At 40.3% G+C, this 18,035-nt stretch overlaps 1 non-coding gene across 1 annotated transcript; it reads left to right on the top strand.

The window, feature by feature from the left end:
- The first annotated feature begins 11,750 nt into the window (after positions 1-11,750).
- Positions 11,751-11,855, top strand: LOC120087456. Its single transcript, XR_005484597.1, has one exon. It is a non-coding gene; the product is annotated as a small nucleolar RNA R71 (small nucleolar RNA).
- The last annotated feature ends 6,180 nt before the right edge of the window (positions 11,856-18,035 follow it).

The raw sequence follows: 18,035 nt of genomic DNA, 5'->3' as shown, positions 1-18,035 counted from the left end.
TTTTACTTAGAATTATGAAGGTTGTTAAGCAGAATATGTGGCAATCATGATAGGAATTCATGAGAAAATGAGCTTGCGTCGATCAGCATGTTGAATCTCAGCTAACCCGTTAGTTTGCGTTTTACGTGTTCAAAGTTTTATTTTTGTAGCAAAAACAGGAAATGGACACAAACGCGGAAACCAAACCACACATAGACGACCGCATGCGAAGAAACACTCCATCGCAAGGTCGAATGCGTCGATCAACGCATGGCTGTTGCGGTAATCAGTCGTATGCATCCATCACATAGAAGTTGCGCTCGCCTATCGATTGCGGTCATCGTGTAGAGTTGCAATATTAAGCTAATGCGGTCATTAAATGATTGTGGCTACGCAACAACGCATACTAATGGGATCAATACAAGGTTGGTGGAATGAATGCATCAACGCATCTACCTCGAGAAAAAACCAAAAGATGATGCTGACATTTCACCTACCACGCCGTTAGCGGTAGAGGTTCAGAAAAGGAATAACACGCCGAATGTCAGACTCAAAGTAGTCCATTAATGCTGTCAGCGATCTAAGCTCTATAAATAGAAGCCGATGAGCGAAAATTCAAGTTATTCAAGGTTTTTGCCTGAGGTTCGCCTAGGGTGGATCCTTGTGATCCAGACAAAATGTGTGAGAGGATGCTGAAAGTTCTTCACCTCCTTCATCCATTCCGAGTGACGACCGGAGCCTTCGACCGAGCTAGATCTCGAGAGAGTCAACTCCTTTGCCCATCCATGGCACCCCCGGCAGCCTTGACGCACATCCGATGGAAGCAAGTCTTTGCTTTCAGCCGATCATTTCATTTCCCTTTCTTTTCTTATATTGTATTGTATGACATTTTGTGATTAAGGAATTTATACAATTTGTTTTCAATGCATTTCTCTGTTTCCTTCGACTCCATATTTATCTTCTTTTCTTAGCATCTTTACTTTCATTGCAAACTTAGTGAGATTGCTTGGGTATTTGCATACTTAGTCATGTGGATTAGGGATATGAAGCATGTAGCAACCTATCGAGAGGTGTGCGTTGTGTGAGTGTGTGAGTAACCTTATTTTCTTAGTGTGAAGTTGCGGCAACGCCTGTCTATAGGCTAACGCATTGCTTGTCTATGAGTAAAGTCAACAACAATCAACTGCCAGGGAGGGTAAGTGGTTGGTTGCATTAAGTAATGTATGCATTGTTCACTAGGGATAGTAACAATCTTAGGTTAGAAAAGTTTATGTGGTCACCTTGTCCTATGAGCGCTTCATTCATCATTTAGGCATACTTGGGAGAGTAATCCAAAACATAAATCTAAGACTCGGGAGAGTGGATTGGAATGCATAGGCAAGAATGGGGATCTTAGAGATAAGCTCTATTTGCTTCACACAGTGTATGCACCCTACAGATTGGATTTGCATGCGTCCAGGAAATAGGATAAGGGGTTATGCAGTAGCCACGTTCATGCGGCGAGAGCTAGTGAGCTGGTTATGGAGGTCTAGGCAAGCATAGGCTTCTCGATAATATCGCAGATATACCGCATACGTCCTAGAGTTAGGTTCACATGTGTGTAGCATGATTGCATGGCTTGCGTTGACTAAGGTTGCTCTTGCGGTCACTCTTAAGGATTGCAATGAAAACATCTCTGCATTTTATCTATTTTCCCATTCATTTATTTCATGTCAAGTGTTTTCGTATCTCTACCTCTCATGCATATTCCCATTGAGTTGTCTGTTAGATAGAAGTAGGAGTAGTATTAACTTAGCAACCTCCCTTCAATTCTTTTATTTAAACCGCTGCATGCACATTACCGCATTCATTTTGCTACAAGTCCCTGTGTTCGACCTCGGATCACCCAAGAAACTTGCGTTCACATTATACTTGGCGTGAGCGCAAGAAAACTTGTGATAGAATGCATGGTCATCGCATATATTTGTTGGCGCATATTCATTCCAACGCATGACCATCGACGCATGACTATCAACACATATCTTAAGAACATGCATCGCATACCGTGTCCAAGGGATTTTAGTTGTTGAATAATTTGACTTCTAATTTCCCGTCATCAGTTACTAAATGCGAATGTCTAAAGCCTTTGATAAGCACGTGAAGCCTCGATCTTTTCAAGTCGGTGAACTAGTGCTTGCTGTAAGAAGACCCATTATCATGATAAGACATATGGAAAATAAGTTCACCTAAATGGGATGGATCCTACATCGTCAAAGAGGTCTACACAAATTGAGCATACAAGATCGTTGATTAAGATGGATTATGAATTGGCCTAATCAACGACGAGTTTCTTAAGAAATTTTAAACTTGATAAGTGTAACAAAAAAATGAATAAATAAATAAAAACAACTCCTTATTATAAAAGTATAAACTGCATGTTGCTTCTGACCTGCATGAACTTAACAGGTGAACGACTCATTAAAAAAAATCTTTTGAACTAAGTTATGACTTGGTCCCTGTTATTATAAAGGGTATGTAGACAGCTTAAAGAAATTTAAGTTCAATCACATGATAAAAAAAAAAAAAAAAGTTCAGTTGCATAAGTAGAAACTTAAATGAAACTTCAAGCATTGGAATTTTTAAAGAATAGAAAAAAAGTGGCTTCATATAAGAAAGAGTTTCTTAGCACTACAGTAAACAAATCCAACAACTAAAAGAGCTCAGAGTTACAAGAATGCTTAAGCCACTAACGACCGGCATATGTGTAGCTAAGTAAGGTGGATAACGTCAAATCATGGTACTTAGTTGTAGTTCTCCAGCTCCTGCTATATGACTTCTAACATCTGACGTAGTACATCCAAAGCCTTGATGTCTTTATCAGAAAGAACTGAAGTGGTCTCAATATCTTTTATGATCCCCCGCATTTCTGAGGTGTGAAGCTTATGTTGATTCAAAATATTTTCATTCTCGGAGATTAACTTGGATATTTTGGCTCGTTCGGTTCATATAGCTTCCAGCTTCGCTAATTCTTCCTCTTCTTGCAAGGCTTGAGAATCATGCTCTAGTTGTGCTTTTCTCTTAGCAAGGGCACTACTTTCGACATACAATATCTTATCCAGATTAAACTTGGCCTCCTCTAAACGTTGGCTTTTACTTGTCTGAGTCAATTGAGAAGAAAATAATGATTGGAACTTATTATACTTCTCTACATTTCAAAAGGAATCATCTACGAGTTTTATGAGAGGGGGAAGTTTGGCACCACAAATGTTGGAAATGGCTTCGAATATCTCGTGAGTTTCTTTTTCTAGACAAAGTACCTTTTCAAAAGGAGTACGCATGGTTTTCTTATGTATAGTCTCCCACAAGGCTAAGACCGTTTGACGTCGAACATCAGAAACTAATCGACACCACAAAATTCGGATACCTCAGAAGTAGCCAGAGGTGCTATTTTATTCACATGTCTTAGAAGCTTCTTGGTCATAAGAAGATGAGCCAACAGTCGAAATTGTGCTAATAGAGGCCCCAAAACTACCAGTACGGACAAATGCAGGTTCACAACCACCTGGACTCGCCAAGGCTTTTGAAGTCTCCCTGGGTTGTAAGACTTCGTCTATTAAAGACACATAAGAGCAACCAATTTCTTTGACTAGAGGATCTGAAACTGTAACGTTCCCAACATCTATTGTCTCCTTGGCATGATGGGTGTCATCAAGAATAGCATAAAGTTGATAAGATTGTTTGACGGGATTCATTGGCAATGCTTTAGAAGTACCAATTTTTTCAGCAATTGAATCAATAGCAAAAGGCCACATTACAGATTCTTCGCTTCCCAGCGCCAAAAGTATTTGAAGAGAATTGTTCAAGGATTATTACAAAAATAAAAAAAGAGAAAACAAGGACGTAAACCATATAGTCAAATAAATGAGATGAGAATATTAGAAAAAAGGAAGGGTCGATATACCAGTAAGTTGAGGGCATTAGGAACCGCTGGGTCGTTTTGATCCCTTTTAAAAAAGTCATTATCCATTGCCTTCTGCTTCTTTGAGGGTCTTCTCCAATGACAATCACCGGTGCTACTATGACTATCCTCTCCAATTGGGTTTGAAGCAACTTTTTGTAAGATCGTCATTGTCTCTTCAATCAAATGAATCTATTTGCCTTCTTGGATGGCCCCTTTAAATTTGGGTAGTTTGGGTTGTGTCGGAGGAGGAATTGCATTGGTCACTAAATGAGGTCGATTCTCTTCAAAGTAATTTTCGTGCTTTGTCAGCCACCAATCCCTAAACCATGGAGAAATATGCTTGTGTGGGTCTAATGTGCGGGTCAATAGGAATACTTAAGATAATGTCTTACGTCTCGTGCACACTCTCTAGTTATATAACACATTACTCGGTGTGAGGCCAAGCAGTATTCCCCCTATATGATTAAGAATGTTCTGGTAAAAGTCGAATTGTCGGCCAAAGTTAAAGGGACTGTATGATTCTATAGTCTGATCATTGCCACATTGGAAGATAGGTAGCCTGATCGCATGCTAGAAAAATAACTGGACCTTAGGAATGATAGATCTCTGCCATCAGTCAGCATTCATGCCTACTTATGTTCTAAATTTTCACGTGCCATTAAATGATAGCGCTGTTATGGATCAGTTCCTACGCCTCGTACTCGTCAAAATAGATTGAGCCACCTTCTCCAGAAAAGTTGGACATCTTTGGACCCCGCACGGCTACAGAAGTGGATATTACGTATTAAAATAGTGGGCCAGCTAACCATGGACATAGTGCATGGAAAAGTGAAAGTCCATGCATCCATTTGGGTTTGAAGCTTCTATTATCAACTCTAAGTCGTGATATATGTTGGCTAAAACTGGAACAACAAGACTATAGACAGTCCTGTTAGCCATCAAGCTAGCAATTCTAAAGACTCCAGGGCGAAGATAGCTCCCTTTTGCGAGAACACAAAAAGGCATAACCAATAGGATAGAAAGGCAGCCAAATATGTTTTATCCTTCAAGTCATCTTTTATCTCAAGTTTCGTGCATAACATATTTTTCCTACTCAATCATTCTCGAAACGCGATCTTTGTACCATGAGGATTTTGAATAGACCTGGAGTGAGAGGTTTTCTTTTGTTTCCGTGTAGTAGGCTTATCGTATCTCTGAGCCCCTATGAACAAAAAAGAAATCCATGAGCTAATGGACACTAGGGAATCATTCTTAGAAGGTTTCGTGTGATTTTCTCTCTGCAACATACTATTGAATAATACGCCTGGAAAAGATGTTCACAGGTTTTTGGCAAATATTTCTCCTTATCACGATAGCCAGTTAATTCTTTAAAGGAAGGAATCACCTCCTCATAAAATCTTCCCCAGATTGGAAGACCCCCAAATGACCATAGCCTTGCAAGGTGGTCCTTGCTGATTCACACAGGATTCCACGTCCCATAAAGAAATTGATAATTTGCCTGCCATGGTATGAAGAGTGTTGGTTGAAGGATACCAAGCATCAAAAAAGGCTCGAACTATGTCACTATTATGATCATACGTGCATAGAGAAGCCATCACTGTGCCAAATTAACTGACATCATAAAGGAATTGCTCATTTCGGCCGACTAAAAATTTAAGCCACTCCCAGTAGTAATCAATAAGGCCAAATTCTCCAGGCATTTTCATTATGGTATTCCAGTGGACCTGACCCTCAATTATACGAAGTCCAAGAGTTAACACTTGTTCGGGCCTCATCATAAATGGAAGATTGTAAAACCCATACACATTCTCCCTGAGTCAAAGGCGCTTCCATTGGTAATTTGGGAAGGATCATGTTGTTGTCTAAACTTGGACAACGATATGCAAAGGGACGAGCTAATGTCTTTGCCACAAGAAAGCTAAGGCCATCTTTTATTGGTTGACCTATGTCTCCAAGAATCACGAGGTACCTCTCACCAGGCTAGATATGTTCGATAAAGTGAACCATCGTTTTGAAAAAAAAATACCATAAAGGAATGAGTTTCGACAACATGATCCAAATGCAGTTAGCCGTAAAAAAAAGCCCCATAAAACATTATTATACTTTAAGCCATATTTGGGTTGTTAGACCTTTCCCAGGTCAACCCTATGTTGATCAAATGGGTTTGTTAGACCTTTTCGAGGTCATCCTATGTTGATTAAGAAGTGGCAAAAATAAGGGTGTTAAACCTTTCTAGGGTCATCCCTACATTGGTCAGATAGGGTTGTTAGACCTTTTCAAGGTCATCCTTATGTGGATCAGGAAGCCACATTATAATAGGGTTATTTAGACCTTTTGGGGTCATCCCTATATGAACCAAATAGGGTTGTTAGACCTTTCTAGGGTCATCCCATGTTGATCAAGAAATGGCAACAAATAGGGGTGTTAAACCTTTCAGGGGTTATCCCTACATTGGTCAAATAGGGTTGTTAGACCTTTCCGTGGTCATCCCTATGTGGATCAGGAAGCCATATTATAATAGGGTTCTTCAGAACTTTATGGGGTTATCACTATGTGGACAAAATGGGGTTGTTAAACCTTTTCGGGGTCATCCCATGTTGATCAAGAAGCAGCATAATAGGGGTGTTAGACCTTTCTAGGGTCATCCCTACATTGGTCAGATAGGGTTGTTAGACCTTTCCGAGGTCATCCTTATGTGGATCAGCAAGCCACGTTACAATAGGGTTGTTTAGACCTTTCTGAGGTTGAACAATGCTTGTCCTCAAGCATTCCATAAATAATTTTTTGTTATCTCCCTTGTCTTTAGTGTACAGTGTTCACCTTTCATCATATTCACTTATAAGCTTGAGACAAGAGTTTGGAAAATGTAACGCAGGTCGATTCTTTTCTAAAAGGAATAATGGTTTATTTCAGGTGTAGCAAGCCTTTCGTCAACAACTCTTTTTCGTTTCTCAAAACATTCCCGTTTTTCTAAACCAGCAATGCGTTAGATGCTTTTTAAAATAGATGTCAGTTAAAAAGAAAAAGTATAAATTTTCGATTACCCGTGCGTTGTTCCAGGTGTCCCACTTTCGTTTTGGCTTGCCCCCACAGGTGTCATGCGAGCATCCAACTATGGGTGAGAGCCCTTTACAAATAAACTCATATCTAGCATTCATGCATTTCAAGATACAACTTCTTTAAATTAAATAGAGGAGTTTTTAGGACGCATTGGTCTAGGAGACTTAACTTCATTTTGGCTTGCCCCCACGAGTGTGATGCGAGCATCCAACTACGGCTAAGTGCCTGTTCCAACTTTTTAACTCATACCACTTTGAGGTTTTTCTTTTAGAGTAATGATAGAGAAGTTGCTTTTAACATTTTGCTATTTTTTTCCTTTCTTTTTGATGTAATCGATTAATGTGTCTTAACTCGGATTTCCCTCATCCCCAAATTTGGAAATAGGCTAAGTCTTCATTACTAAAAGAGAAACAAAAATTCGAAAAGGCTTTGAGAGTTTCGAAAGGAGTTTTGATTTAAAGCTTGCATGCGTTAGAAAGATAACATGTAGTCGTTTTAGAAAAGTTCAGGCTTTGTTGATTTTCCTAACACCTACTCTGTACTTATAAATTTCATATTGCTAATATCATTGAGGTAAAGCAATGCACAAGACTAGAAAAATAACTAAAGAACAAAAAAAGTATGCTAAGGACAAACGCAAGGATAAAAAAAATGAGAAATTTTCATTCATTTTTATTGGATAACTAATGGAATAAAAAAAAAAAGCAAACAAATATAAAAGATTATCAAATAAAACAAAATACGAAATAACCAACACACCGAAACTTATTGTGCTAGCGCATCATCCCTGCGTTCTTCTGTAGGGTCTTCATCCATAAATCGCAGAGGGTTCCTAAGGTGAGCAGGTAGTGGTGGCAGCGCAAACATTCCGACCAAGACCTGATTAATATACTGTGTTGTGTAGACAAATTGGTCTTGCATTCTTCTTGTTTGTTGCCACAAGTAATCCGTTAGAACCCTGTTTTGTTGTTGAAGACTTTCAATGGACGCGACCAGTGATCTAAGTTGATCGCTAATAAAAGTTTTCAACTCGTCAATATCAGTGCGTTGTTGTGGCGGTGTTGGCTCTTCAGTTCTTCCAACTGAGTCTTTAATATTTTCTGAATTACTTGACTCTAACCTAATTGGTTCAAAAATGACTGAAGGAGGCACAAAAGTTGGAATTGGAATTGGTGAGGGCGAAAGAAGGGGACTAGGGATTTCTTGATCTACATCGGTAGGCTCTTGGTGCGTTGGATCAAGACTTCCTTCTTGCGGGGCCAATGGTGAGTTTTAGAGAGTGATGTTTAGGTCTGGCCGCGCTTCTTCATCAGTGAATGCATGTTCCGCTTTATAATCTTCATTCTCCAAAGCTTTATCGCTGTGTTCAATCACCCAGACGCGTCTTCTTTTGGGGGCGTGTTTGGAGGGTCGAGGTCTGGCTATCGCTTCTTTGCGAGGTAGGGCAGGCTGGTGCGGCAAACTGCGAAGCAAATGCCTGATCAACTTGATGTCCATCAGACCATTGATTTCCTCATAATCATCCCCCAGAGGGATGCCCCCACGTTCACACAGCGCGCAAATTAGCCAAGGGAAATAAAGTTATCCTCGTGGTTTAGTTTTAATGGCTTTGATCAGGTCTCTTATTATCCTCCCTACATCTAGAAGAATGCGCTGCATGATACAATAAGTGGCCAGGATGCGTTCTCTTTATAATGTCTCATCATGCGTTGTAGGCATGATGCTTTTCTTAATCAAATAATACCATAAGTTTGCGCCTGGCTTTAGGTTCCTGGAAGCTAACATCTTTACTCAATTTTTTGATGTTTGCCATTTGCTTCCAGGCTTGGCCACTACTCTTAACATATCTTCTACGTGGCTCGAAGTCGGATGTTCCAAGATGCAATTTCCCTCTGCATCCGGGTTACTTGTGATATTGAACACTTCATTAATCTTATAGGTTGAGAAGCGCACCAATACACCATCAACACATGCCGTACTTTTCTCCATGTCGAACTCACTAATGTAAAATTGGCGGACAAGGTTGGGCCAAATTCTTGTATGCCCAACCATAGCTGACCCCAGCCCATTGCTTCCACAGTTTCAGTTATGTATGCCGACAATGGGTTGCGTTCAGGGAAGAAGCCCTTCTCTGTAAGAATGTCACTAAACTGGCATTTTCTCCTTGTGGTCTTTTTAGGTAACGCGTGAGTTACCTTGCGCTTGTCTGCCTCATGTGCCTTGGCTTCCCACGCCAGCTTTCTTAATTCATTTTCCAATTCTCTTTGGAGAGCTAACTTCCTTTGCCCTTACCTTGTGGGCTGATATTGTTCCAATTCCTTTTCTAAAGTTATATGCCTTGAGCAGCTCTCATGCGTTGCACCCTCAGGACCGGATGCGAACTGCTCTTCTTCTTCCTCCAATATTAATTTTCTTTTTCTCATCACTCTCTTTGCTTTTGATGGCCCTTCATTCGCATCAGATTGGTGAGGTTGCGACGCATCCGGGCCAACTTCCCTTTCTTCATCTTCTTCTTCTTCTTCCAACCCAGTTTCAAGCATCATTGCATAGCGCTCCGCTTCATCGATTTCAAGTGATGTGTTGGTTGGGTCAAGATGCATCACTTGTTCTTCTTCTTGGCCCTGATTCAAGCTTGCCAAGATTGCTCCGAAGACTTCTTGCTCGTCTCTTCGAGCCAATTCCGCTAGTTCCTCGATGTTTCGCTCTGAAACAGGACTATCAAAATTGGCCCTTGGTGGAGTGATTGGTAGGGTGCCGGATGGGATATGTGGCGACCCAGGGGATGAAATGATAATGGTGAACGTGGCGGTTGGCTGGCTCCTGCTTCAATAGAGTAAATAGTGGCTAAGGGTTGGATGGATAGTGGGGGAGGTCGACGCACTGCGAGCGATGGCGCATTATGGAGATAAACAGGGATAGAGTCATGCGTCGGACCCACCAGAGTAATATTTGGAATGAACGGTGGTGAGGCAAGCTTGGTGTAAGGTTTCTTGGCAGCTGCGGAGGAAGAAGGGCGCTGCTGCCTTGGTTTTGTAGGAGTTTTGGGTTTTGGTTTTGCAATGGTTTTGGGTTTTTTGTGGGTTTTAGAGGAAGGGTTTGTGGTGGTTTTGATGGGTTTCGACCGAGATAGTCGCTGGGAAGTAGAAGAAGGCCCCAAGTGCAAAGGCTTGGTCGGAACAGGGGTTTTTGAAGTTTGGCGAGGGTTTGGAGGAGGTCACATTGAAGCAGACTAAGAAGAGAAAGAGCTAACCGGCGACATGTCTCCGTAGCTCATCGATTGGTTTTGGCTGTAGGACGCTTAAGACATTGCTGCCAAAGAATGACCGGAGTAACAAGCTTGATCGAGCGGCGGTAAAGGCTTCGGGCGCTAGGGTTTTTTTTCTTTCGAAGAGAGCTTTGAAGGCGATGGAAGAAGAAAGAAAATTAAGGGTTGCGCGTTTTATAGGTCTGGGGAGAGAGAGTGGTGACGTCAGGCGGCGCCTGACGTCCGCATTTATTACGAAGACGAAAGGACGTGCCTAGGGCTTCCAGCACTTGAGTGTTTTGCGTTTTCGAGATGCGTCCTTTCGATTTAGGCCATGCGTTAGACTTTAGTCCAACACGTCCGTTTTATTTCCATCCTAAGCTTCTTCCGATTGTATGCATCTTTTATATATATATATATTAATTAAAACAAATTAATCTCTTAACTAAGAAAGAAATAACATTCATCAATCAACTTAAAACGCAAAGACAAGCAACAATGAGTAAACACAAATGCAGTACTAACATACATAATGTAAAAGAAATGATAGAGGAAGCGTCCCTGGAATATGTGTCGATGTCAATGTAGGATCTCTTTGACGCAAGCCTCAGTTGACTTCGCGTAATACGAGGGATGACTTTTATCGTTCTACACCATCTTCAAAGTAAGGCTTCACTCCTTGCCCATTTACCTTGAACGTACTTGTGTCATCCTCCCGCGTCAGCTCTACTGCTCCTTTGGTATTCCCCGGGGTTTTCGTGCTGCTGGGCAAGACACCAGGCTGCCGATTCTTCAAATCATTCGCAATCGGCCCCACTTGTATCTCCAGAGTTCTGATGGAAAACACCTGACTTTTTAGCAATGTGTCGTTCTGGGCGATATACTACTTTAAGAGGTTCTCAAGCAGAGATGTTGAACTCGACGCATGGCCTCCTCGATTAAAGGGTTGCTAGTGCGGCTGCTGCATTGGCTGAAATCCAGGCGGTGGTCCTTGCCTTTGCTGCTGGTTCACCTCTGGGTGGTGTGGCTCCTATTGATTACCTGTCCAAGAGAAATTTGGATGGTTCCTCCATCTGGGATTATATATGTTCGAATGGGTTATTTTTAATGAAGTATATTGATTGCGGATTTTGTGGGCAATCGGAGTAGGAATGGGGATCTCCACAGCCCACACAGCTAACCATGGGTTGTACGAATGTTTCTACCTGATTTACCTTTTGCTGATTTGATGTGTTCTCTAGTGACATGTTCTGCAAAAGGTTTTTCATAGTAGCCACTTGTACAGAGAGCATGGCTATTGCGTTAGAATCAATAGAATTCACATTTTGAGATCGCTTCTTCCTTTCTGCTCTTGGGTCTTAAGTATCATCCATCCATCCCATATTATGCTTGGCAATGCGGTCCAATATTTCCTTAGCTTCAGTATAAGATTTTTCCATGATACCACCAGCTGCAACTGCGTTGGCTGCCATTTAAGATGCTCTGTTTAATTCACCATAGAAAGTCTTCATCTGGATAGTTAACGGTAATTCATGATTGGGGCAATTCTTAACTAATCCTTTGAAACACTCACATGCGTCGCTCAAGGTTTCACCTTTTTCTGCTCGAAGTTCATGATCTCTCTCTGCCTCCGTGTGTTAGTGGTGGGTGGGAAGTATTTCTGCATGAATTTCTCCACCAACTTTTCCCAGGTTGTGATCTCACCAGGCTTCAAAGAACTTACCCATTGTTTTGCGCCGTCACACAGAGAATATGGGAATAAAGATAGCCTGATAGCTTCTGGGGTGATTCTAGAAATCACAAATGAGTTGCACGTTTCCAGGAAACATTTCATGTGAGTGTGAGGATCTTCTCCCCGAGCACCCCTAAATTGTCTAGTTGTTTGGAGCATTTGTAACATCACGGATTTCATCTCAAATCTTGTCCCATCTGGCGTTGGATATATGATCCTTGGTGAGAAATTATACAATACAGGAGACGCAAACTCCCTCATGGGACGCGTACTATTGTTTGCCATTATGATAGGATTGTATTATATGATAGGGAAACAACGGCCAAAAAACTTGTTCTGTTTATTTTGTGATTCGAGCTTAGGAGTGTATTGTATAAAATAATTTGGAAAAATAAGTTTTACGTATGAATGATGCGTTGATGCGCTGATGCGTTGATGTGTTAGTAACGCGTTGATGCATTAGAGATGTGTAACAGAACATATGACACTTCTCTATTGACGTTTAAGTATAAATCCAACTTAGGTTCCTGGTAAGTTCAGGGTCGAACTCAGGAATTCAGATTTAAAGCTAATGTAGACAATGTGTTGTAACTGTTGTAGGGATGTCCTAAGTGTATGGAGAAATGAGTTATTTACACTAAAGTGCTGTGTGTGTGTGTGAAAAAAGATACAAAAGGGTTGAGTAGAGAATGATGGGTCGTGTGAAAATGGATTTTGATGTAAGTGATATGCGTCGATCTAAGTTGGATGTACACGAACAAGAATATGATGCAAATGAGATGATTTATTTATCTCCATTTATGCGTTAGACTCTATTTGACACTTCTCAATGCGAATATCATACAATACCTATCTTTAGGATGTATGCGTCAAACACTGGATGCAATAAAACAACAGTGAGTCTATCTCTAGATGTACTAGGCATTCTAACTTGATGCTGGCTTACTTATTCTCTCGAATAGTTTAAGCTAAAGATGCTTTTACCAATTGATTTAGTTGGATTAAGCATTTGAAATGAAATTTTACATGAAGTATAAATGCATCTTACATAAACAAGAAATAAACAATGGCAAAGTATGATAGATCAAATATGTGAATTTATAAAGAAACTGATTGTCTTTACAAAACCAATATTTAATCAGATGAAAGGATGAAAGCGATAAATAAGATGAAATGAGTCAAGCCGCAGAGTACAATCTCTTCTCCTCTTTGGGTCAATTCTAGTTGTGTACAACCACTTGTGTAAGAGTTAAAAGAAGTGTCTCTCTCGAGCTCGGCTTCCTCCACTTCTTGATCGACGATGGTGGTGGTTCTCTTCCCTCTTGCTCTTTTCGGCACCACAGCACAGCTCTAAAGATCTAAAAATAAGACTAATCTAACACTGAGACTAAAACTGAGAGTGAGAACTTGGAACTTCTAAGCCTTGAACTCTGGTAGGATTTGTTCTATTTATAGGCGTCGGTCTTCTCCAGCTTGATGATGGGCAGCATTAAAGTCCATACCCTGGTCAGCCACCTGACACTTAGATGCTTTTCAGACGCCGCCCGCTGCAGATGCCCATGCTTGCAAGTGGTGATTTGACACAAACAGCCTGAATCAATGAATCTTCCTTGCGTTGAATCCCTCCGACGTATGGCCTAGGCGTTAGACTTTACCTGCGACACTTTTTTTAATCATGCGTTAGCCTCTTGTTGAGATCCTGCAATGTCATGTGTTAGTGCCGCAGTACTTTAGCAATAAATATTCTTTTGCATGAGTTTGATAATGTTCGAGTAATTCCATGCATTTCTTCTAAAAGTGATGAGATTTTATCATTAAAAATCCTAATTGTTCCAACTTATGAGCCACAATAACTTGTATTTCTACAAGTTATTAGAGGTCATCCCATGTTGGTCAAGAAACAACAACATAATGGGGTTGTTAGACCTTTCAGAGGTCATCTCTACATTGGTCAGATGGGGTTGTCAGACCGTTTTGGGGTCAGCGCTATGTTGATCAGGAAGTCACGTTACAATAAGGTTGTTTAGACCTTTTCGAGGCCATCCCTATGTTGATCAAATGAGGTTGTTAGACCTTTTCGGGGTCATCCCATATTAATTAAGAAGCGATGACATAATAGGGTTACTTAGACCTTTCCGGGGTCATCCTTATGTGAATTAGGGGGGCAATCACGTATCGGGGCATTGCTGCAAACAAAGGAAAATAATAATAAAAATAATACCTCACCCTTTGAAAAATAATAAAATAATAATGAGTTAGCGAGATAAAAAAAAAAAAAAAGGCTACCCTCCTCGAGTGCAAGTTGCAAATAGCTTTAATTCTTAAAAAAAAAAAAAAGGTTTCAAATGATGGGAAAAAACCTTAAAGAATTGACCCTAGAAAGAAAAAGGAAAAGAAAGAAAAGAAACGAAAAAAAATGGAAAGGAAAGAAGAAAGGGGAACAAAAGAAAAAAAAAAAAAAGAAAGAAAGAAAAAGAAAGAATGAAAAAACAAAAAGGAAAGAAAAAAACAGAGAAAAAAAGGGAAAAGTTTAGAGGGGGAGGAAACCTTAGGGCCGCCTTCCCTTTCTCACCTCTGAACGGCGGTGGACAAGCGTTGACAGGCTTTGACGAGTACCAAGTGGCGTCAACAGCCAGCACGTGCAGTGGCGAGCGACGTCAATGGCGAGCACCTGTAGCAGCGAGTGGCATCGAGTAGCAACCACAAGTAGCAGCGAGCGACATCAGGCAGTGAGCAAGAGCGACGACGAGCGGCAGCGAGCGAGGATCTATCGACGCGACTCAGTGGTGAACGAGCGACAACATCGATCGAGCAACATTAGATCGACATCATAGCTCTCGCGGCCTCGTGGCACGACTAGCTAGCTAAAACCTAACGCTCGTGGCTCAGCTAGCGGCTAGGATCTGTCGCTTGCGACTAGGCTAGGCTGATGGTTCGACTAGGCTTTGTGCAAGGTAGGCAGCTAGAATCTGGCACAGGCAGGTTCGACTCGTGCTTCGTGGGTGCACGGCTTGGGTAGGCGGCTTCGTGGCTGGCGGCTCGGTGGCTAAAACAAAAGGGAGACATAATTTATTTTCTTTACCTTGTAGGTTGATTGAGATGAAATTGCAGGGGTTTCAAGTTCTATTTATAGAGGATTCGGCCAAGTCCAAGATCATATTAGGGAAATCCAAGATTTGATTTGAATGATTAGATTTTGTAATTGTATTTTCATCCTAATTTCGAATTAAATTCAATATATTTTTTAAGGCCCTGATGGATTTGATTTTATTCAGTTCTACCCCCAAGTTTTAATTTTAAGCAAGATTCGAGCATATTCAAAATTTTATTCAAAACCAAGTTCAAATTTTGGTTAAAATCTCAAATTTAAAAAAGGGTAATATTCCAAACTTCAATTGAAATTTGAAATTTTTAAGTCTTTATCTCTAAGTCAAATTAAATTAGAGATAAAAATTGAATTTCTTTTACAAGAATTAAAAAATTGGTCATATTCCAAATTTCATCTTAATTCTTAAATTTTTATCCCCAAATCAAATTAAATTGGGGGATAAAACTTAAGTTTTTCTTAAATTAAAAATTTGGCCATATTCCAAATTTCGTCTCAATTTTTAAATTTCATCATTGATTAATTTGATATATCGAATTCAAGAATGAATTACTTGTATTCAGATTCCTACTTCACCCTTTTCGAGATTCATCCACCGATATTCGTGCATAAATCTAAAAAATGGGACATTCGTTGAAGGAAAAATTTTGGACCAGTAACAAATTGTCACGTCAGTTATTAAATTAATAACAAAATTCCAAATCATTAAATTTGGGACCAATTAGGAGTTGTTATGTGTCCCAAATTGAAGTTGAAGATAAATTCTGATGATACCATGTGTTTTTATCATGACCGTTGAATTGGATAAAATTAATTTGACCTAATTTGATATTATTATTTAGGTTAAAGTCTAACTAAGCCCAAAAATAGACTGAATTAGACCCAAATGTCAAATCAGACCTAAAACCACCTAATTGAGTCCAAAGGCCAGGCTCATGGATCAATCAAGTCCAAGTCCACAACTACAAAATCTACATTACTTGACACTTGTAGTTTTTAATTACTTGATGTTTCTGTGGAAAAAATGTCAAGTAATATGATTTTGGACAAAAAAATTTCAAGTAAAAGGGTTAAAAAAGTGGTGATTAACAGAATATTTCAGATATTTTCACGCGAACCTTTACTTGACACAATTTTCGTGTCAAGAAATATAAGGTCTTACTTGACACGCTTCACGTGTCAAGTATAAGAAGCTCTTACTTGACATTTTTTTTCGTATCAAGTAAAAATGTTAAGGAAATGGAGATTGATGGAATATTTCAGATATTTTCACGCGAACCTTTACTTGACATGATTTTCATGTCAAGTAATATAAAGTCTTACTTGGCACGTTTCACGTGTCAAGTATAAGAAGCTCTTACTTGACATTTTTTTCTTGTCAAGTAAAAGGGTTAAAAAAGCGGAGATTGACAGAATATTTCGGATATTTGATAGGCGTCCAATTTGATAGGCGATCATATAGCATTTAGTTGGCGATCGTATAGAAAGTGATAAGCGATCGTGTAATGTTTTGTAAGCGATCGTGTAGTTCCGGGTAAGTGATCGCAGGGTGTTTATGGGCTATCATCTAGTTTTACTCAGTGATCGTGTAGACGAGCTCAGCGATCGTGTAGTATTTTGTTACTTAGCGATCGTGTAGCAGAGCTAAGCGATCATGTAGCCGAGCTCAACAATCGTGTAGCATTTGATAGGCGGTCATCTAGTGTTTATCAGCAATCGTGTAGAATTTGGTAGGCAATTGTATAACATTGGGTAGGTGATCGTATAGCATTTTGTTGCTCAGCGATCGTGTAGCAAAGCTAAGCAATCGTGTAGCCGAGCTTGGAGATTGTGTAGTATTTGGTAGGCGATCATATAGCATTGGGTAGGCGATCGTATAAAATTTTGTTACTTAGCGATCGTGTAGCAGAGCTAAGCAATCATGTAACATTTGTTAGGCGATCGTATAGCATTTTGTTAGTCAGCGATCATGTAGCAGAGCTAAGCGATCGTATAGCCGAGCTCAGCGATCATGTAGCATTTGGNCATGTAGCAGAGCTAAGCGATCGTATAGCCGAGCTCAGCGATCATGTAGCATTTGGTAGACGATCGTATAGCATTTTGTTACTCAGCGATTGTGTAGCCGAGCTCAGTGATCGTGTAGCATTTGGTTGTCGATCGTATAGCATTTAGTAGGCGATCATATAGCATTTTGTTACTCAGTGATCGTGTAGTCGAGCTCAACGATCGTGTAGAGACTTTATTTTTTACTCAACGATTGTGTAGAGACTTTATTTTTTACTCAACGATCGTGTAGAGACTTTATTTTTCATTTCCTTTTCAAATTAAAAACTCTTTCTCTCCTCCTTTACTTTACTCAACGATCGTGTAGAGACTTTATTTTTTGTTTCCCTCCCTCTCCTATTTTCATTTCCCTTCAAATTTGGTTTCCCTCCTACCAAAATCATCAAATAAAATAATATTTCCCTCTCCCATTTTCATTTCTCTCTCTCAAATTAAAAACTTTTTCTCTTCTCCTTCACCGTCTCACTCATGACCTTCCCCTTCCCCCCAATTTTTTTTTCTTCTTCTGTGTGCCTGAGAGCCCTAGCTGTCGTCAGCCTTCATTCTCCCCTGCCTTCGTTCACGCCACTGTTATTGAGTTTTTCATTCCGTCTTCTGCTCACTCGCGCCAGCCCTCTCCCTCGTTGTCTGCTCAGCTCCCTCGTCGTTTGCTCAGCCACACCAGCCGGCCAGCTGTGCACGTCGTTCGCGAGTTTTCAGCCCCACCCAGATTTGTAGCTGAACGTCCTAATTGCATCCGTCGCTTCAGCCACGCACAGATCTATACTCCATCTCGTTGGAATCTTGTATTTTTGGGTAAGGTTTTGGTAAGTTTGGTGAGTTTTGATTACTTTAGTGGGTTTCTTGAAAATTTTTGAATACCCATAAGTATTTTTTACCCAAATTGATTGATGCTCTTTGTGATTTGGCT

This window comes from Benincasa hispida, chromosome 9 (assembly GCF_009727055.1).
Source record: "Benincasa hispida cultivar B227 chromosome 9, ASM972705v1, whole genome shotgun sequence".
NCBI classification, from domain to species: Eukaryota; Viridiplantae; Streptophyta; class Magnoliopsida; order Cucurbitales; family Cucurbitaceae; genus Benincasa; species Benincasa hispida.
Note: the sequence above shows the minus strand (reverse complement) of the source record. Positions and strands in the feature narration are given on the sequence as shown.